Consider the following 24049-nt stretch of genomic DNA (forward strand, 5'->3'; position numbering starts at 1 on the left):
CACATGAAGAAATGCTCAACATCTCTGGCCATAAAAGAAATGCAAATCAAAACAACTCTAAGATTCCACCTCACTCCAGTTAGAATGGCCAGGATCAGGAAAACGAATAATAACAGATGCTGGAGGGGATGTGGCCAGGAGGGATCACTACTACACTGTTGGTGGGAGTGCAAACTCGTTCAACCACTATGGAAAGCACTGTGGCAGTGCCTCAAAAGGGTAAACATAGAACTCCCCTAAGACCCAGCAATTCCACTACTTGGCATTTACCCAACCATCCAGAAACAAGGGCATACTAAATCCACTAGCACAACAATGTTCATTGCAGCACTATTCACCATAGCAAAGATATGGAACCAACCTAGATGTCCCTCAGTTGATGAGTGGATCAACAAGTTGTGGTATTTGTACACAATGGAATTCTATGCTGCTGTCAGAAAGAATGACATCGCCCCATTTGTTAGGAAATGGAAAGACTTAGAAAAAATCATATTAAGTGAAGTAAGCCAGACTCAAAGGAACTTAGGCTCAGTAGTTTCCCTCATTTGTTATAATCAGTAGAAATCTTGGGCTCTACTAGCAGAGATTTGCAATAGAGCAAAATCTTGATACGTAAGGCCATATAGTATGAAGCTAATTGAAAGGACCTCCAGGATATTGAAACAAAAGTCATATAACGAATGATTGTTGTCCTTAATGTACTATGTTGTCTCTCATCTCCCTTGGTTATCTCATATTGTTACAGTATCTCACTTTGTTATCTGATATATTGAATTTATTTGTATTTCGTTATTTGAAATTTGTTAGGGAAGAGGGGAAAACCAAGACGGGTGGGGGGTGTGGGGGTGAGGGTAATGGGTATCAAGACATGTGAAAGGGTATCAATGTATGTGAATTAATGCATCTTCTATTTGGCAAATATCATGTAACCCTTTTACTAATTACAATAAAAAATGATTTAAAAAAAAGATTAGTTCTATCGACCACTTATAAATCATACCTTATTTAGATATTTTGACTTCACATTTTTAAATTTTTGTTTCTAGCTATAGAAATTATTTATGATATAAATCATGTACTATGTATAGCAAATACAAGAATTTTTCATTATTCTCCTTTTTTAGCTTCCTTGGAAAGAGGAAGGAGTATCATTAGTGCAATTGGCCAGAATAGTGTGTGTTTGTGGTCCTTAATGAACACTGGCGTTTGGCTCGTTCTCACCTCTCTTCCTCTCCTCTGTCCTGTGAGTCTTCTGTTGCAACTGGAGTTCAGTAAACCAGCTTTTGGTCATTCACTTCTCATCAGTTTCTTTCTGAAGTAATTGAAGTAAGGAAGATGGAAAGTGGAATGCTTGGATTTGGATTTAAGAAAAGGAGCAAAGCCTCACCAACAGCTTCATTTATCTGTGCTCTGCAAGATGTTTTAAAAGATAAACCCTCCTGAAAATTAGTCTGTTTTGATTGACTTTATGACTTCCTGTGGAAGTAGGTAAGGAGCTGTTTCTCTGATATAAATCAAAATCCTTATTTCCTGCTGGCCAGAGACAATACACTAATGACCTAGACAATTTTAACATTAGCTTCACTCCACTTCAGACAACTTTCTTATGACTCAGAGGCCTCACCTTCCTTGCCCTTGGAGACTTTGGAAAATTTATTAATAATCAATTCCTTTTTCTGTCCTATTGAGGTAATAGGTCTTTGGGGTGGGGAAGAAGGACTCTTACCAATTCTAGAACTCAGGAATGTCTTTCTCTAAACCCAGGAAGCTTCTCTTTGAAATGTAAACATGAAAGAACATATGGCTCCTATTTCCCAGTCTCCATGGGAGGGTAGCAGCCTCATTTCCATAGATGCCAATTAGCAAACACAGATGGCCCTAATCACAGTCAAAAGCATTTGCAAAGTCAGGAATAACTCAATGTGCTCAACACATCCTATTGATAAATCTCCTTACTAATAGGCTGTGGGAAGAGAGTAGATGTCCTACAGTACTTTTCCATGAGCTCAGTGCCCAATTCCTTTTGTCTTTTGTTTCTGTTGGATTCAGTCTCCTTCCTATTGTGATAACCAGAATGAGGTCATCCCTGCCTGTTTTGGTCCACCGCAATTGTTGCTTGCATGCCAGACATCTTCCCACATTCTCAGTCTTACATTTGCTGTGCTCCTTGGCTAGGAGGATAAAGTAGTCCAGATCAATTTCCAAACTGTCCCTTGAAGCAACCTCAAGGAACATTTCTAAATGTTAAAGCTACAGGGTAGATAAATGGAAAAGTACCAAGTTTTAACTTTAGATGAAGAATGTTGTCAGAGTCTTCCTGTGACATTCCTAACTTGAGCTCTAGATTAATACTACTTTTACTATAAAATCTATTCTCCCCACTACACCTACCATTCTGGGAGAGAAGCTATTTTTTGTGGCTATTACATTCTATTTTCCTGCTCTTCAGTTGATCTCTACTGTGGTACAATACAGGATTCACTGGAAAATATTGTCATTTAAACTATTGCAGTTATGTAAAGCAGTAAGCCAGCTTAGTAGGGATATTAGTAGGGGTATTAGTAGGTCTTTGTGTAGTGCTTAATCTTCTTAGATGGGCACTATTAGACTTCATGATGTCCCCCAATGTGAATTGGTTTGTAGAAGAGGAGGAAGAAGAACTAGAATAAATTAAAAGATGTTTTTGCCCAAACCTGGGAGTTAACTAAAGTCCCTTAATGTGGCATCTGTGACCATTTATGTGAGCTATTCTCTGGGCAGTCACTTTATGATCATTAAGGAGAAGACTCGCTGGTAATCTATCTGTGTGAAAGGCCAACTGTCCCTCAAACAAACAAAGCTTTTGTTACAAGAAATTAAGAACTCAGTCCTTTCATCTAGCAAGAATTCTGACAAGAAGTGAACATAAGTAAAATGATAGGAAAGTTATTTTCTTTTACTAAAAAAAAATACAGTAAAGAAAGATGGAAAATGGCATAGATGTGCCATGAGAGACAATACTCCAGTTACCTCAACCATGTTGACCCATCTTTTGGATACCAGAGACTGGCACTCGTTTAAAAAGGAAGAGTTTGAGTCTCCTTGGCTTTCTGATTGGTGAGATTCCTTTCTGCTTCCTCTGAGATCATGACAGCAAAGCTTTTTGTCCTTTTGACTTCCTCATTCATTTGTATTCCTCTGGTCCTATTTCCTTTTCTGGCAGGCAGGTTTTGATTCATCATTTTATCCTGCCATCTCCAAATTGTTTAGGACCCAATTCTCTGACTACCTGGTTTTCCACTAACTTGCATCCCTTTCTTATTATCTTAAAAGAAACAGCCTTGTGGATGTTTTACCGGCAACTTTTCCTCACCGGAACTCCTCAAATACTGAACGATGGGCCAACCAGGCTATGCCTGTGATTTGGGACTGTGTTAGTTATGCACACCCTTCCCTACACCCTCTTTAACTCTAAGCCAATGTGTTCACAATTGGAAGACATCTGAAGATGTATCAAAGTGCTGTCTTCCCATAATTTCCATGTAATATATATTCTTTGTGTGGGTCATGGGGCTTGAACTCTAAGCCTGGGTGCTGTCCCTGAGCTCTTCTCAAGGCTATCACCCTACCCCTTGAGCCACAGCCCTATGTCCATTTTCTAGTACTACTTGGAGATAAGAGTCTCAACGTTCTTTAGTTCTTTAGTGCTCAGGCTGGCTTTGAACTGTGATCTCAGATCTCAGCCTCCTGAATAGCTAGGATTACAGGCATGAGCCACCACACCGGCCCATGTCATACATTTTGTTTTTTTGTCCTTCTCCAAATCTGTTTATTTAGCATAATGAGGGCTTTGTGCGTAACATACCAGTTTAACCAGGACCACAACTTGTGGAAAATAGAGAACAACACAAGTCCTGTTCTGAGGATGCCCACAATGTCTGCCTGACCTCTAGAGAGAAGCTATAGGAAGAATATCAAAGAAAAATGGGGCCTCTTGTATCACAAGACTCACACATTCACAGTGAGAAAGTGGCTACACAAGCCTATGAAACTAGATTTCTGTGTTCTGAAGGTAATAATAATATTAGAAAGACAGAATAAACTCAGTTATGGTGTTAAGAAGAAATGGTTCATCTGAGCAGCAGGAATGGCAAAATTTTACAGTGATATTTGACTTACTATGATCTGACCTTTAATACAGTCATCTGATTTTAAGATTTCTCTATGTACAGCAGAATGGCAGAGGTAGAGAGAAGTGTTTGAAAATGAGCAGAATATATTATGGCTACCTTTTTCCTGGGAGAGCATTTGCAGGCACCCCCCATGGTCTTTGTTCATGATCTTGGATTTTGTTTTGTTGAGTATGAGTAGGACTCAGACTTCCTTATCACAATCAATATGAATAGAATATGGCAATGGTGAAAGTAGGCATATAATTTATAAATGTCTTTTAAAATATAGTTGTCCATTTATATATTTCTACATTGCATCAGTTCCTAATCTCTTCCTTAATGAGCTATAAGAAAATTAGGAAATTTAACTTAGCCCACTTTTTTCTGTAAGGTTTTCACAATTTGGGTTCTCATGAACCTCTGATCACATGCAGCTTCTCATCATAACAAGTAATATGTGTGTATAATTTACAACTATAAACTATTAGCCATTATTTTGTGTTCAAAAATATACAATGTAAAACTTTCCTGCAGTTTAGATTTGTGCTGAATAATATATTCAAGTAGGCCTGCAGTTCAGATTTGTACTGAAATATATATTCAAGTAGATTTATCAGGGAAGATATGTGGGTCGTACATTCCCCATATTTACATGAGCAGTGGTTCCTCAGTTATCTTTGCATTTACAGGATGATATAAGCTGCTAGTATACACACATTCTATACAAATGGTTCTGCTTCCACTTAAGAGCTACCTTTGTTTACAATTTAAAACTAGAATAAATTTTTGTAAGTGGAGGTGACCTTCTCTTGATGGTCTAGATAGTTGAAGTATTCATTTCTTATTCTTAAAGTTTGATTAATTTATTAGGATGATGAGTGTTAGTTGGCCCTTTCATAGAATTTTTTCTTCCATGTGATAAGTCATATTAATCAATACTTTCTGGAGTGCTATTTCTCTTCCTTGCTTCCAGCATACCTTTAAGGTCATCACAAAGAGGTCGTTTAAAAAAATATTCTTTTACGAAAATGAAGTCATCTCTCCTTTCTGCTCTGGGGAGATAAATCTTTTTTTTCTTTTTTTTTGGGGGGGGCGGGGGGTTCCTGGGGCTTGAACTCTAGACCTGGGCATTATCCCTGAGCTCTTCAGCTCAAGGCTACCACCCTATCTCTTGAGCCAAGGGCTACTTTTGGTTTTCTAATGGTTAACTGGAAATAAGAGTCTCAAGGTCTTTAGTGCCTGGGCTGGCTTTGAACCTTGATCCTCAGATCTCAGTCTCCTGAGTCTCTAGGATTACAAGCGTGAGCCAACGTGCCAGGCAGTACATGCTTTTATGATAAGGCAAACACACATAGCATTCCCAGTGGCTTGCTTACCTAGCGTGACCACTTATTTTTCTTTACTTGAAACTTTTATTTTTAAGATCTGAACATGAACACAGGTTAATAACCTTACTTCTCCAGTGTCCATGTCAATAATTTTGTTAGAATTCAACAGGAGCCAAGATATCCATGCTTGTTTTCTCTATTATTCAGATGGTAAGATGAGACTAGATCCAGAGGACCTGTGAGAAGCTATCAGTAGGATATAGCTACTCAGTTTCTTCTCTTCCTGATATGTTCACGTGGAGGGGGTTCTGATATCCATGTGTGAAAGAAATGGTTTACTGACTGAATAAAGAAGAAAATAGAATGGAATAAGATCTTAGTGTATTTGGATTTCATTGCTATTATTTGGGGGAGGGTTTTTATGTTTTGTTTTGCTTTCTTGCAATGTTGAAGATTTAACCCAGGTGCTTGTGCAGGCTAGGTAAGTGATTCAACACTGTACTTTACCTTCTATGTTTTGTAAAAGAAAAGAAATGCTATTTAGGGCATTTACAAGAAATTAAGTTTTGACTCTTTAAATTATTTTTACATACATTATCTGTAATGAAACTAATTTGAAATCAGCAAATATTTGAATTCCCAATTGCATTTGAGAAGCAAATGCAATTTTTAAATTTTGTATGATGATGCATCATCTGTACTTTATTGAGTGCCAGCATTAACTTATCACAGATTTCAAATGTTATAGGATACTTTAAATATCCAAAATATTTCATAGCTAATAATCAAATCACAGGAACTATATTCAATTGACATTTTTAGAAAGGAAGAAAAGTCAGTAGGAAGAATTTGAACAACAGAACTAATCAAAACAGAATTAATAAACAGGTTACCCTTACATAACCTCGAACCTGTTTGCCACTTGAGTTAAATAAAGAAGTTATGGATCTGTCAGAGTTACCCAGTTTCTCTCAAGTCTTTCTAGTTTAAAGCACATTCTAAGACTTTAGCAATAGTGGTATAGGAAATGTTACACTATTCTTTTTCCTGTAGGTCAATAAAGCACAGAAGTAAATATTTACAAGTTTGGCCCCTTTCTTACTATTTATCAAGAAAACAATGTCAGAGGAATCATAATTCTTTTTTAAAATTGTAGGAGAATATTCATACTCTAAATAACACTTCAAAAATGCTATCAACTTCGTAGGGGAAAAAAATAGGAACTGTTCCCCCACACAGTTTTTTGTTTTTGTCTTTGGCAATGCTGAGGTTTAAACTCAAGACCTTGCAGTTTCTGAGCTGGTGTTCTACCATTTAATTTTATACTTCCAATTCTGCTTTTCTGCTGGCTAATTAGAGATGGAGTCTTAGGAATTTTTTTCCTGGGCTATGATCCTCAATGCATGATAACCTTGACTTTATTGACCGAGTTTGGTTATTACTGTAATTTTTTATATTCTAGTACTTGTAAATGTATTAGTGCTTCTTTTCAAGTTTACTAAAACTTTTTAAATGAGTTTTAAAAGTGAAATTGAGTTCTTACCTCTCACTTAGAGAATATATAAAAGTAAATGTGCAAAACTAGACTTTTTATGCCAGTGTTCTTATATGGAAAGCATTACAGATTTAGATATTCAGAGATTGTGATTATTTCCTTCTTGATTTTACTCTATACTTTGAAGCATGGGAAAGAAAGCGATCATGTGATGGAATTTCTCCTGAATTCTGTTCTCTCATTTTGTATCCTCCTCTTCCCTTCTGGAGTGGAGATGGAAAGAATGGGCAGGAAATGAGGTGCAAGTTCAGTTCTTTCATACCTCTATGTGCTAAATAGAAATAGAGTATCAAAACCTGGGAGATGAGAGAAGGGGTGACACTGTTTCAAAACAAATGTACTCATCACCTAACATGGGTAACTGTAATACCTCTGCTCACCACTTTTACAATAACAACCCAAAATAAAAATAAATAAAACCTGCTATGTCTCTGGAATTTTAGAATCTACACCAACCACAAGATTGAAACATGTTCTCACAAACATTTAAGGCAATTGATAAAACTGCCACCAGATGGCACTAACCCATCAACAAGAAATGGTTAGACCTAGGCAGTTTCTTGGAGGGTAGGTGGCCTCCACCTGTCCACCAACCTTGAAAATCTGTAAGTCATGTGAAAGATAACAAAAATACCAAGAATTTAAAAAGAAATACTCCACTGCCTAAGAGTTCCATTAATCTAAACAAGTACATGAATTTGGTTTGAAACTGAGTAACCAATTCTTCCCAAACTGGAGGGAGAGTCAGTCTAATAATGCAGATTTATGTCACAAAGGTTAGACAACTAAAAATAGGGAAAGGTATTTCCAACTCTATCATTAATTAAGAATTCAGTTGATCAAGAGCTCATGAGGTCCCAGACACTGAATAATGAAAATATTTATGTGAAATCTATGGCTTTGTTCATTTGTTGAAAATTTTTTTTCGTATGAGTGGAAGACAAAACATTTTTTTAGATTCTGGAAGAAAAGTCATTAACATTCTTATAATTTCATCTAGTTGGAGGGAAAATCTTAATGTTAATCTAAAAATGTTAATATTGAGAATAGAAACTTGAAAAAGGAGATTAAAGTAGAAGACAGATACAATTCATCTATTCCAAAATAAACTTTTGTCATCCTTTAATGTTACCAAAATCAGGATACATTTTCTAATTAATAAAGTGTCATAACATATTGAAAGCACTTTTCCTATCTTGGAACTGTAAATTACTGTTCATCTTAAGACTAATTAATGGTTTGTACAGTCAATTAAATTCATTATCTGGTTGAAACAGAATATTTATTGTACTCTTATTTCTCTTATCTCCCTTTTTTTGCTCTTATGAGTTTTTTTTGCCAGTCCTGGGATTAAGGTCAGGGCCTGAGCGCTGTCCTTGGACTTTCTCAAGGCTAGAGCTCTACCACTTGAACCTCAGTACCACTTCTGGCTTTTTTTTTTTTTAATGTATATGGCACGGAGGAATCGAACCCGGGTCTTTGTGCATGCTAGGCAAGCACTCTACCATTAGGCCAATCTTGCGGCCCCTTTTATGATTCAAAAAATAATAATCTCCTACTTTTTCCCAATGCTTGCTCATTACATTTTGTGTTTATGTGTATATAGAATTGTATCCTTAGATACATTATTATGAAAAATGCTGAAATTTTAAAATTTGAAGTTATACTATTCAGGGAAGAGGGCCACAGAGAGAAAATCTAAGTGCAAAGATGGGAAACTTGTGTCATGTTTAGGATTGTGTTTTGGTGTTTGCTGTACTGTGACACAGATACAGCCATCCTGACACATCAAAATCCCACAGGATGAAAACATTTTAAGTTATTATGTTCTCAAAATTTTCAATTCTTGTCTCTTCCTAGCCCTAACCAATTTATGTCAGTAATAATATTGTCAATTTCCCAAAACTCTTTATCCATAAGTCCTATTTTTTATGGAAAATGAATATGCAACATCTCCATCACTGTAACAAATTATTCTCATCTACATTTATTATTATAACTTGGATAATTTTTATTATAACTTGGAAAATTTATTTTTGCATCAATTCTATTTCAAATTTAAGATTCAAGTGCTACTGAAAAATATGTCAATCATTGAGAATTACATTGGTTTTTTTCCTTACATTTTCTCATTTCTGTAGTTATAGTTAAAACAATGTTGCTTAAATTGTGATTGGCTGGGAAGATGCTTCTCCTCAGCTTGTTTGTAAATAATAAAAATAAACAATTAATTCATTTGAAATAAATCAATTATGTGACATAAATAATATAAAAATAAACAATTCATTTGAAAGAATTATGTGACATTTTTCTCTTATTTCAAATTTATAAAAATATCCAAAGTAGTTCAATTTTTATAACTCAAAAGTCAATTTTGACTATTTCTGTATATGTGTTCAGTTTTCCACTTATTTTTCCCTCATATAATTATAATGGGTTTAAAATTTTTATTCTTTTTCTTTTCAGACATAGACTTTCAGTGTAGTCCAGGCTTAGTTTGAATTCTTGTTCCTCCTGTCTCTACCTGTCAAGTGTTAAAAATTTTAAATATTCAATTTATAAAAATGTTTAATATGAACAAACAGAAAGTAAAGGTTACATAGAGAAAAAAAGATAAAACCAATACTTTAGTTGATGGCTATACAGCTTTAGTTGATGGCTACAACTAAAGAAATAATAATACACACGAGGCACTGGTAGCTCATGCCTGTAATTCTGGCTACAAAGGAGGCTGAAATTTGAGGATAATAGTTTAAAAACAATCCTAAGCAGGAAAGTACTTGAGACTCTCATTTCTAATTAAACACTAAATAAGCTAGAAGTGATGCTCGAATAGTAGAGTACTGTCGAATAAAAAAGCTCAGGACACCTCTGAAGCCTTGATTTCAAGCCCCAAATTGGGGCTTCAGTCTTACTAAGTAGATATGATGAATGCTGCTTGAGCCTACTCTGTTTTGCTTTAGTTGCTTTTTTTTCTTCATAGCCTTTTTTTTTTTTTTGCATTTTCCTGGACTAGCCTCTATGCTTCATCTTCCTATTTACTCTACCCTTCATCGATGGGATAGCAGGCACCATCCAGGACACCCAGCTATTGGCTCAGATGGAATCTCATACACTTTTTGTCTAGGGTAGCCTTGAACCATGATCTTCCTAACCTCCCCCTCCTGAGGACTGCAGGTGGCATGAGCCATTAGCACCCACTTTACTAAACATTTGACTTACCTTAACAATGAGAGATTTATTTATATTATATTGTTCACGTGATTTTGCAACTTACTTTAGGTTCTTTCTTACATTTTGAAAAATGTATTTGGAAGCACAGCATCACATTTTCTTTAGCAATCAGATGCAAACCAATTGTGTACTTTGTGTACTTTCACTTTTTTTAAATTTTATTTTGTATTGCTGGGGTAATGTATAGATGAGTTACAGTTACATTGGTCATTACTTTCCACAGGTAGTAGGTGCATTACTTTTCACACATTGATACCCCTCCCCTCACCTCTCGCAATCAACTTGTTTTCCCCCTTCCCTTTTTCAAATAAACAACATATATAAAAATATACCAGGTAACAGAGTCAGATATAGTAACAATATGAGATTAACCAAAGAGAAGATTAACAAAAGAGAAGAGAAATAACAAAGTATATTAAGAACAGCAATCACACAAAATGAAGCTCTTGTTTTCATATCCTGGAAATCCTTTCATTTAGTCTCATCCTATATGACCTTATGTATCTAGGTTTTGTGCTATTGTAATCCTCTGCTAGGAGAGTCCTAGATGTGTACTAATTATTACAAATGAACCTATGTTCCTTTGGGTCTGGCTTACTTCACTTAATATGATTTTTTCCAAGTCTTTCCTTACAAATGGGGCAATGTCATTCTTTCTGACGGCAGCATAGAATTCCATTGTGTATAAATACCACATCTTCTTGATCCAATTATCTACTTAGGGGCACTGGGTTGGTTCCATATCTTTGCTATAGCAAATACTGTGTCACAATTTTTAAAGCATAGTTTCTTTCCTTTTTCTTTAAAACAACTTTAGACTTTTTTTTTTTGCCAGTCCTGGGGCTTGAACTCAGGACCTGAGCATTGTCCTGGGGCTTTTTCCTCAAGGCTAGTTCCCTGCCACTTGAGCCACAGCATCACTTCCAGCTTTTCTATGTACGTGGTACCGAGGAATCAAACCTGGGTCTTCATAAATGTTGGGCAAGCACTCTACCACTAGGCCAAACTCCCGGCCCAACTCTAGACGTTTTAATAACACAAATCAGAACTTCTAACGTAGTTTCATTATAAAGCTGGGTGGATGCAAATTATATCAGTGCAGTAAATGTTGGGTTGGAAATTGTTGAAACAGCTTGAGGATTTTTATGTATTATGAAATACATATTTGAAGAGGTTAATAGTAAAGCTATCAGTTAATTGTTCATCCTCAGCTTTCTGATCAAACTATCAAAACCTTGGAAGTAACTATAATATTAACTACTACAAAATTTGTCTCACTCACAAAGAAATAAAGCAAGGACAATTGTAAATGTCTCTTTTTATTGGTTTTAAATATTCACCTTTTAATCATGTGCAGCACAAGGTTAACCGAGTAAGGGTTTGCCTGCTGAAAAATTTGAATGTGATCTGATCTTTATACAGCTAACTAATAAAAGGGAAGAGATTTTTATATGAAGCAGATTGTTTTGTTTTTGAACAAAGATTCTGAAAAAAATCTATACAGTCAATGTTACTTGAAAGGAAAATTAGCTTTTGCCTCAACCTATAAGATACATTAATTAATTCATACTAGGGTAAAAAAAATGCCTCTCTTGGCTTTCTTAATGTACAGGTATGTTTTCTAATGGACATATTACCACATTAATAACTCAAGTAAAAATGTCCTGTAGCATCTGTAATGAGTATTTGATCATATCAATTTCAGTAATTTTTAGTTGTCTTTCCTATATTGATTTGTTATATTTTATGCTATTCCAAAACAAGAGGTAGCACATATAAACCCATAATTGAAACATTATTAAAATAATTCAGATTATACTAATAGCCTAAAATTTCAGCTAAAATGTCCAGTCACTCAATAATTTATGTGCATATCACAAGGCTAATCAGCAATGATTGTAATGAATTTACCACCTGCAATGTGCTAGGCTAGTTGTTCTAACAAACATATGGGTATTATTGTGAATGAACTTTACATCTAACTTAAATCATATGCAGGTGCTGCAGAATAACTTTGAACTCTATATTTAGAAGCCATTATCCTTCCAATTTGAGGGCATCATTTACATTCCAGATGGTAAGAGAATTAAGGAAACTTTATTACCTTTCAAAACTTTGCTGGGCTTTGTAAATAAATGGCCTTACTCTAGTATAGTAACAATGCATGTCAACATCTTGCAGTGAATGGATATTATTTTTAAATGGGGAGAAAGACTCATTTTAAAATGATTACTTTCAGGAACCAGCTTGGCACAGTGTTTTGAGGCCTGAATACAATTACTAAGATATACCTAAGTGCTGTAGGGCAAAGAGAGTAAAATAGGAGTGATCATTAGGTATATATGCTGAATCCAAAGAAAATCAGATTTCACATTAAGAAAATAGCTAATATATGCTGAAAAGAAAAAAATGATACTAGATTGAAAATGAAAATGTATATTTGTATATGTATAGATCTATATATCCCTATGCATTTATTGATTTATTAAGTATAGACAAATATGAACATATACATGCATTCTGTGTATGATACCTATCTTTATCTACTGAAAATAATTGAGAAATTCATATCCCAAACCAAAGAGCCCTTCACATCTAGATGTTTTATAAAGTGACTAAATAAAACATAGGTTGTTAAATGCTAGGGTTCTTTTTCATATTTTTGGAGAAAAGGAAGAAGAGGAGCAAGGAAATTATCAACTTAGAAGGTAGGAAATGTGCTTTATGAAAACCTATGCTCCAAATTAAGACATATTTCAGGTCACAGGCTGGTTCATACTTTATACTCTCAGAATACAAACCAGGATTTTTGTCTGTTGAATTCCCTGCTTTTCTGGCAGCACCTAGATCAGATCTGGGCATATGTAGGCACCTAGCAATTACTTGTTGAGTGGACATATCAGTATACAGCCCTTTTGTGAACAAAAATCCTGGCACCCCTGGACAAATGATGCTAAGATTAATGTGCAACTTATAACCTTCATAAGGAGAAAATGTGAAAAAATACAGTTCTGTATCACCAATCAAAAAATCAATGCAAATTTTAGATACAAGTTATGATACACCCAACTACTAGATTAAAAAATAATAAGCTAAAAAAATAAAATAAAAATAAAAAATAAAATGATTACTTTCTTTAAAATCTATCAACAGTAAAGAAAAGAAGGTAACTCAAAAAGTGACTTGGATAAAGTAATTTTGCTAGAAAATGTATTAATTCAAAACATTGTAATGGAATGCTAGAGTGCTGTGTAATATATCAGTCCAAGTATAATCATTTGTCTTTTACTGTCCATTGGATTAACTTGTAGATTTATAGACATATTCTAGTTACTGCAAATGGGAGAGACCATGTAGCTTGTGTTTCTTTGGGTGGGGGTTGGGAAGGGGAGGAGAAAGTAGGAGAAAATGAGGTAGGGGGTAACTGTGATAGACAAAAATGTACTAATTTCCTTACTTACATAATTGTAAACTCTCTCTGACATCACTTTGCAATAACACTTAAATTTAAAAAACCAAAAAACATTGTAAACCAGCACCAGTAGTTTACAACCATAATCCTAGCTTTTTCTTTTCTTTTTTTGCCAGTCCTGGGCTTGAGCTCAGGGCATGAACCCTGTCCTTGGTCTTTCTCAAGGCTAGAGCTCTACCACTTGAGCCACAGCACCACTTCCAGCTTTTTTCTATGTATGTGGTACGGAGGAATTGAACCCAGGTCTTCGTGCATGCTAGACAAGCACTCTACCACCAGGCCAAACTCCCGGCCCAATCCTAGCTTTTTCTTAGGAGACTGAGATCTGAGTATCATGGTTTGAAGGCAAACTCTGGATAGGAAATTCCATAAACTCTTTATCTCCAGTGTTTGAATCAACCAAAAGGCATAAGTGGAACTGTGTTTCAAATGATAGAACATTAGCCTTGAGCACAAAAGTTCGGTGCCCAACTCTGAGTTCAAGCCCTAAGACCAGCAAATACACACAATAAAAGCACCATAAAATGTTTTGAAAAAGTGAAGCATTTTTTTGTATACAAGAAGAGCTGTTTCCAACCAAAAATGTTTAAGATTTTTATAACATGCCAAATAAATGAAGCATAGAATACCACATTGCTAAAAAAGAGACAATAACCTATCTAGAGGTAAAGTGCTCCAACCACATGGGCATCATTGTTATCTGTTTTGTAAGTGGAACAGTATTTCCAGACTTCTATTTTAAAGGAAAGATAATGCAGACCCTGTGATCCAGGTCACAGGGTCTCACTATCATTATTAAAATGGTCTTTAAAGATTCCCTAAAGCAAATCTCATTATGTAGGAAGATTAGGGTATTCCCCAAATGTGGTGTTCTCTTTCGCCTTCTCTTAATCACAGTAGGACCCAATAAGGTTATTTTTATTAGAAACTCTTTAAATATGAAGCACATTTATGCTATTATTGCAAAGCAGAATATAAAATCCACATGGGATGAAATGTTCTTGAGAAGAATAAAAATTGGCTCAAGCAATGAAGAATAATTCTTTGTAAAAAATTTTATTGTCAACGTAATATAAAGAGGAGTTACAGTTACATTCATCAGGTAATGGGTACATTACTTCTCAAACATGGTTACCCCTTCCCATGTTTTTCTCCCACTTTCCCTTTCCCATCTCCTCCTGAGTTGTAAACTTCATTTCCAACGTATTGTCTTGTGAATATCACTGAAGAATGATTCTCGAAAGTAAAATGTTTGAAACTGAAAAAAAATGAATGCTTAGGAATAAGAGAAAATATCACATCAAAGCAGGAAGTTACATCTAATTATCAATGTCTTTTATCATCTCTAGTTGTACAAAGAAATTGCCATTCAACAAAGTAGTTTATGAATACAATGCATCTGGATCAGTGCTAAGGCCAGGTTTAAACCCATTACAATGTTTCATACTGAATGCCAATCAATGTAATTACAGTTCGTTAGTAAATTTTAAGCAGGTGAATTTTATAAACTGGGAATTGCCCAAAGAAACCCCAATGTATGGTGGGAAACCACAGTAAGAAGAATAGAAGAGACCAGGTATGGTGGCTCATACCTATTATGCCAGCTCTTCAGAAGATGGAAGATGGGAAAATCATGGTTTGAGGACAGAGAGCCTAGACATGTTAGCAAACTGTCATCTCAAATAAAAACAAAGAATGTAGATATGGTGGTGCATGCTTGTCAGCTCAACTACCCAGATGGCATGAGATGAGCTGCCCAGAAAAATCTGTGAGATCCAATCTCCAAAATAACCCAAGCAAAAAGGTCTTGAATTTGACTCCCATTAAACAGTATGACAGCTTGTGAAGCCCTGAGTTCAAACCCAAATATTGCTACAATAAAAAGAGAAACAGCAAAAAGGAAACAAGAGTTGGATAAGGGAAATTCACATTCTGTATTAAATTTTCTCATGACATAAAGTAATAGACATAGATGATTGTGGTGCCCTAAAAATCCATATATAGTGAAGAAAAGAAATTGTATTGGAACATTAATAATTAAACTTTGACTACAGAGTAATAAGCAAACTCACTTTAGTCACTTTCAGGGCAGTTAAGTCATGTTCAGGGCAGAATGGTTCTAGCTTGGATTCAAACCAACAAGGAGGATTTAAAGAGGTTTAGGATATAGGATGAATTCTACCATCTGAATTCCAATTATCCTCACATATAATTCAAAATAAATAAAAGGATGCCTATCCCCTAAGAGGTACTTCTTAGCAACAATATATACTCTAATCTAAATATAAAGATCTAGAAAACCAAATGCATTTATTTAAAGAAATATCAATTTTAAAGCAATAAAATCTATACTTATTGTAAGACTTTGACTATCTGTGGTTCTAGTCTTATCTCAATATGTGCAAAACCCGACTTTTACCTTGAGAAACTGTCCTCCGTAATCCTGGGGAATACATGAACATACTCTCAGGGAAATACACATGTTAGATGTCTGGTCTGACATCACTGTTTTGATTGAACAGGAACTAGGAATAAAATGAAAGATCAATCAAGCACCTATATTGGATTTCTTCTTTTCCCTTATCTGCCACTTCAAAGTTGGGAATTCAAACATTCTAATGTGCGTAACTTGAAAAGGTTTTGCTTCAGAAAATTTGAAAAATAGGTGGAGTCTGCAATTCAAAAGCAGTATCTAAACTTCGTGTGTGCTTTTGTATGCCAGTCCAGGAGCTTGCATCAGGGCCTTGATGGCTGTTCCTGAGCTTTTCTGCTCAGGGTTCTTGCTCCAGTACAGCTACCACTCCAGCTCTGCCTTTTGGGTGGCCAGTCCAACCAGTTTTCTACTCAGGCTGGCATAAAACCCTGATCCTCAGATCTTAGCAGCTAAGATTGCAGGTGTGAACCATCAGTGCCTGGCTTTTTTCCACTTAAAAAAAAAATTAGTCATGGCCGGGAGTTTGGCCTAGAGGTAGAGTGCTTGCCTAGCATGCTCAAGGGCCTGGGTTCGATTCCTTGGTATCACATACACAGAAAAAAGCCAGAAATGGTGCTGAGACTCAAGTGGTAGAGCTCTAACCTTGAGAAAGTCCAAGGACAGTGCTCAGGCCGTGAGCTCAAGCCCAGGACTGGCAAAAAATAAAAAATTAGTAATGATAAAATAGAATTGTTTTAAGCAATGTACTTTCAGATCAATGTTATCTTAGCTATATTTACCTAATCTAAAATTATTCTATCCAAACAATCTTGTCAAAGTACAAATATTTAAGTATGTGTGTATGAGATTTTATATTGAATATATATTCAAATATTTGAATTGATGGCCTTGAGTTTGCTGAACAGGCACTCTACCACTTGAACCATGCTCACAATCTAGAAAGCATGTTATTCCTTAGGGAAGACAAATATGGAAATACTACAGTAATTAGAAAGCCTAAGAGAAACTCTCTTCTTTTTATCTTTTGTATCTGTACCTTGGTAACAGATAGAAAAATGTCTCTAAAATGATAAATTATGGACTTAGATTAGGTGATTTAACTGATATTAGCTGCAATAAGTACATATCCTATCATCTTTTATAGACTAGTTTTGATTATTTCATTTCTATTCCATTTCCTTTGCATTTACCAATACAATCTTTTCCTTGGAAATATGACCTAAGCTAGGTATGAGCAAACTTTCCAAAAACTCACAGTAAATACTTCAGGATTCAGAGTTATATTATCTCTGATACTGTGTTACTGCTCAGTTCTGCCATTATAATAACATGTCAGCATCAGAAATATGTCAATGAATGCCTGAATATAATCTAGTAAAATTTTATTTAGCAGATTTGGAGACGTGGCTAAAATTATAGAATATTTGCCTAGTAAGCAAAGCCCTTGAGTTTAAAACCTAGTACTGAAAGAAAGTCCTTTATTTATGTACACAAACTATTGAGCTTTGTAATTCACACACACACACACACACACACACACACACACACACACACAGTGGCAAGCCAGATCTGAATGGATACTGTCCCAAACTATTATTATTGACATATTTTACTCTGATGAACAGAAAAAAATAGACTTAATATTGTGGCACAATATACACCATATGTATGCATATATATGGATATTTCTTCTCACAAAAATATTTACCTCCATCTTGTTTTTCTATTTTATTTAGTATGAAAATACAGATTCTTATTCTGGCTAGCTAAAATAATTCACTCATCACTTTTAGTTTCTCTTCTCCAGTATGAACAACACTCTCCTGTCAGCACCATGCCTATCTACATAAATAATTTAAACAGTCTGCACGTCTTTGTCATAAACTGGCTGGTCTTCCAATTCTCTAACATACTCCCACAACACTGTTTGTTCCCAAGCTAAGGATTCGGACATATCTTTACGGTATATGAATATGTTCAACCAATAGTTGTGGGCTGAATTAACAAAGGTACAGGAGCAACAGTTTCAATGTTACTGAAATGGGTGAGAACACATACTGAGTTTGCCATGTAAGAATCCTTGAAGAATCCTATCTGAAGCAATGCACAAAGAGTTCCTTTTCCTCATCCAAATCAGTATGTGTTTCTAACCCTGCACTATTTCTTTCCCTCTAATCTAAGTGACAATTATGTTCCCCTTCTCTGAGGCCAATGTATTTTTCACTGATGCCTTCTTTTCATAACACTAGCTACTCAGAAATTATCCTTTCTTTTTTGTTAATAAACTGTGATTTACAGCCTTCCATTTACCAGCCACTATGATCATCAAATATCTTATAAAAATCTCTGCTATCCATTACAAAAAAAGAAGAAAAATTAAGTAGTTCATGATGTGTGTTTGAGAAACAAAAACCTGCACATTGCTCAACATAAATCAAATTTAATTGCTTTTTATTTAGATACCCACTGGCTTGTTACAAAAAGGATTTAAGGTATCTCATTCATCTTAACTTTGCTTTTCCAATAGATTGTGAAGCTAATTGAAAGGACCTCCAGGATAGTGAAACAAAAGCCATATAATGAATGATTGTTGTCCTTAATGTACTATGTTGTCTCTCATCTCCTATTCTGTCCCTTGGTTATCTCATATTGGTAAAGAAATTTACTTTAATTCTAAGTGATCATAAATGCACAGTATATTTTGCCTTTTCAAACAGTAGTGACAAAACAACTTTCTAAAACATAAAGCACGCCTTTATGTTTCTTTTAGATATTTAATCTAACACAAAAGTCTTCATCTTAATGTACAATAATTTCATCTTAGAGGGCATTTTCATGTAACTATTAGTGTATACCTAGAAATGGTAAAGGCAACATCTGAACTTGTAATAGCCTCCTGTCCTAAACCCAAGTTACAATATCCTCTTAAGAAATATTTCCATAATATTGAAACAAAAGCCATATAATGAATGATTGTTGTTCTTAAGGTACTATGTTATCTCTCATCTCTTTTGCTGTCCCTTGGTTATCTCATATTGTTACAGTATCTCACTTTGTTATCTGATATATTGGATTTATTTGTATTTGGTTATTTGAAATTGGATAGGGAAAGGGGGAAAACCAAGATGGGGGGGTCGAGGGGAGGGTTATGGGGACCAAGACATGTGAAAGGGTATCAATATATGTGAATTAATGCACCTTCTATCTGGCAAATATCATGTAACCCTTTTATTAATTACAATACAAAATATTAAAAAAAGAAATATTTCCATAAATTAATGACTTTACTGAATTAAAAAAACAGCTAATGTAAAAAACAACATGACAAAAAGGCCTGCTATTTGTTGATTCATGATGAGAAGAAAGCAAAACAGATATTATTCTTCTACAGAAAGTTGTTTTGTAAAAGGGAAAGTATCAAAAGTTCTAATAAGCATTCAACTTGTTCATATCAAAATGATATTCTGTGTGTCTATCTTCTGAACTGTTCAGTAACTCCAGGTGGTATTCAAATTAGGTGGCAAATTACTGGCAATAAGTTTATCAAACTTAGAGATGTCTTTAACCCCTATTAAAGACCTTTAGAAATGAAGACTATTCTGACTCTGCACGTCTGGTGAAGCTTAGAGTTGGGACTGCATGGCCGAAATCATCAGTCAAAATGTGCCAAGAGACCGAACTTCATCCGACCAGTTTCCATGGAGAATGCCTTGCCAATCCCTAGGAAGAGATGAACCCCAAACTTAATTTAAGTCGAGATTCCAAATGACTCTGGAGGTCTTCAGGTGGCGTGTATGCTCAGGGTGGTAAAAGTGGACACACCGAAACAGGTTCTTTTCTTCTACTGGTGCAGCCACCTCTAGTTCTTTCTCTTTTCTGGATAGATACCAATGTTCTGGGCCTGTTGACTCCAAGAATGTCCACCTCAAGCCTCTCCCAGCAACACCGATCCATAGAGTGCTGCCATCTTCAATCTAGATTGCTCTCGAAGGTAAAGCTGACATATCTGGGAAGCAGTAAATGATGCTGGGTAGGATAATAGCATGAAAGGGATATCGTTAATTTAACACAACTGTTACATATCAGAGTGACAGGCCCATCGGGACCTTAACCCAGATGTTCAGTGATTTATATTGCCCAGAGTAGAGCTAAGGTGACAGGGAAAGTTAAAAAGGCATGTGAAAGCATTTACCATGGAGGAATCACTGGGAGCAGATCTTGATGTGTAAATATATGCAAAAATAAAGAAAGGTTTTACAAGGCAGGCCACTTTTGCTTCAATAAGATTTACTAGTATTTACATTCACTTGAGCTAGCTCACTTTGCTTAAAATGTGTGCAACCTATCTCACATTTACATAATATTTTGTTTAGTATTTTTATTTAACTGAAACCTGAATTTCATTTTGTACTGTCAGGATACAGTAAAATACAAAGCGAGAGTGCGTGAAATCAAGGATATCATGAATTTAACTAGTGTACTTTTCCAGATCTCCTTTTAACCTACTTTTCAGCACTTTTCTCAAATCCCTCATTAACTCATGAGTTAAAGAAAATAATGGCTACGTGTGGGTCATGATTTGGCTGGTTATTTAAAAATTATCTCAGTGCATACTCTTAAGAATTTAATGCCCCAAGTTGAGTACTGATGATACACCCCTCCAATCAGAGCTACGTGGAAGATGGGCAGTAGAGGATGACATATGAAGACTGATTAGTAAGAGCAGTTCATGAGACCCCATCTTGGCCTATACCTACATATACATACCTATCATCTCAAGCAATGTGGGAGGCTAAGATTGGAAGGATGCCAGACTGAGGCCTACCTGGGCAGAAAAGTCCATGAGACTCCATCTCTGGGGAGGGAAGCTGGATGCATTAATGTGTACATGTGATTCCAGGAATGATGCAAAGTCTCAGGAACGTGCCCAGACAGGGCAAAAGAGTGTCTCAAATATAACCAGTGAACAATGGTTGAAGATATGACTCAAATAGTGGAGTGCCAGCATACAATGCTGAGGCCCTGATTTCAAATTCTAGTATTGCCACCCCCCCAAACATGAAATGAAGGAGCTAAAATGTCACTTGAGAGCATCCCAAGTTGAGCACAATGGTGAGGAAACCACTATGCAGTTCAGTAATGCTTCAGGTCAACCTGCCATGGACAAAGAATAAAAGTCACATTTCTTAAAGAATGAATAAATTGAGTGGTTGACACAAAAGAGGAGCACACTTGGTTCTTAAATCTACATCATTAATTATAGTTTAGTTCAAGAGCAGCATTATTATGCCCTTTGATATTTTACCCTCAAGTTATTTTACCCTGTTTCCTCAAAACCCTAAAATAGGAATCGTGGTGAATGTATATAGTATGTATAGATACATGATACAGTTGCACCATGATGCAGAATTGAATCATTGAGAAAATAATGTAGCCCAATAGATGATTGACTTGAGATAATGTCTGGATTAGATCTCAGCTACTTTAGCAATGTGAAACCTTTTTAAGTGCTGCTTTTATTATAGACTATTGGATGCTTCATTTTCATTTGTACTTCCCATGAGAGCTTGCTGTATTTTCCTACTTTTTCAAAATAAGGACAAAGACCCAAGATGATTCATTCAACTTTTAAATTATGTGAGTCACGTCGGGATGTGTAAGCATCAAGGCACAGATGATGTAGCCTCTGTCTTGGCTGCTGGAGGCCAAACTTAATTACTATGTGAGATGTGCTAGTGAAGGATCTAACTTCACACTGCTGCCTGGGGATCTTTAGGCTACCGTTTGCTGGCTCTAAAAGGAATGGACTCTGAATGTTCATACTGTGAACTGAGTCATAACCTGTACATTTCCCTCAGGCATTACTTACTTCATCCTCACGTTTACCTTCTTTTCTGAAGTCTTCTAGTCCTGCTATGTAAAGAAACAAAACAAAAGATTTTGCTACATTTATATCTGTTTTATAGATTAACCATCTTATCATCTTATTTAATAAACATCACTTGAATTCTTTCATGACTTTATGGAGAGTACACGAGAGCCTTTTCCCTAAAATCTCCATCCAATATTCCAGTGTAGGGATAATATTGAAGAGAATCTTAGTTTTGTTTTCCATTTCCCATTTACTGATCTCAGGGTAAAGTAAATGATGTAGTCTGACTAATGAGGATGGTTTCCTATCTATGCAGTCATGGTAGCAGTAGATAAGATTACTGTGCTCAGACTTACCCTCTGATATACTGTTTCTTCAGCTATTGGCATGATCTCAGGCTACCTCTCCATTTCTCCTTCTATGTGGTCACCTGATATACCCTCTTTACACCTCACCCTGGTGGTGAGAGGTCTCTGTGAATCTCATATCTGTATACTCTTAGTGTGTGTATTTTATATCTGTATACTCTCAGTGTATCTGCCTAAAAAATATTTAGATCTGGAGTCTGTTTTAAAAACTTGGCATGTCCCATAGATGAAAGGATAGCAGATTCCTTTCTTGTCCTCAGATAAGAAACCTTTTTTTTTCAATCTGGATTTTTTAGAAATCTCTGGACTTCAGAAATTTAATGTGTATTGATTAGGTTATTGGAAGATTTGTACGATAATCTCCATTTGATATCTTGTGTCTGGGTCTTCATAGCAGAACCTACAATGGAGGAGGATGGATCACTGGGAATCAAATTTTATTCTTTCCCATGCCTACAGTAAGCTAGTTTGTTTATCAGAATCATGTCTCTTAGTATCATGGCTTGATTTATGTATTCTAGTATTCTGTCTCCAGATTGCTCCTGGCACCACTGTGTGTGTGTGTGTGTGTGTGTAGCTCTTTTACATGAGAAACTGCCTCAATTATTTAATAGCCTGGCAATATGCAAATTCTGATTCTTAAGACACGTTCATACATGATGAAATAGTACATACATGATGAATAGGTAAGCTTTGTTTTGAGTTGCTTTTATTAAAACATCTTTTTACTGTCTTCAGTTCCAAATGACAAATTGAATCCTCATATGTACCTCCTATACCTCCAAAGACCCCACTAAAAAGACAACAGAAGGAACTGCAAAAGTTGTCACAGTGAGACAAAATAAATACGGAATATTTGCAAATGAAAGATTTCAACAAATACCTGGAAGCTAAAAGCCAAAAACTAGTCCTGAAAAAATAAATCTGTAAAAGAAGCTGTTCAGTCAGAGAAGCTGTTACAGGGACGATGATAGAAAGTTGGGCTAATTACCTGGATAGTGATCCAGAGATATTTTAACTCACCATTGGCAAATGTCACCACACACGCCAAATTTGGTTCAGTGACTTTTTTGTAAACAAAATTTTATTAGATTGCACTGACTCATGTTTACTTCTATAAAATCACTTGCTTGCTTTTATGCTATAGTGACAAAATTATACACTGTGGTTGTGAATGAACCCATCAGTCAAACGTAAGGCACTTGCTATCTGGCTTGATTTTCTGAGTCCTGCTCTAGATTTAGAAATGAAATATTGCCCAGATGATCTGGAAGACAAATAGAATTTAAAAGAGAGATTAAACCTTCTTATGCTATGAAAAAGTGAAGTTCTATCCAGGGCTAAAAGAATAGCCATCAGACTGAACTGAGGAAAAAAGTGTATCTTGAAATTTTTGTTTACCAAGCTCAGAAGTCAAAAACAGACCTAGCCAGCAATAAATTTAACAGAAGACATTGCTTTTTTTCAGAATTGTACTCAGTTGTTAAATGCTGTAACTGCCCCTAATTCTTTAAATGACTGCTCACTGTGTTTTACCAGTAGTGACCTAGATCTCATTTTGCAGACTTCTTTTATTCCTGGGGAGAGTGAAGTGTTCTCTATATAATATTGAAAAACTGGTTAATCTCGTTTCTC

The sequence above is a fragment of the Megascapheus bottae genome, chromosome 9 (assembly GCF_031878675.1).
Source record: "Megascapheus bottae isolate mThoBot1 chromosome 9, mThoBot2.hap1, whole genome shotgun sequence".
Taxonomy (NCBI): Eukaryota; Metazoa; Chordata; class Mammalia; order Rodentia; family Geomyidae; genus Megascapheus; species Megascapheus bottae.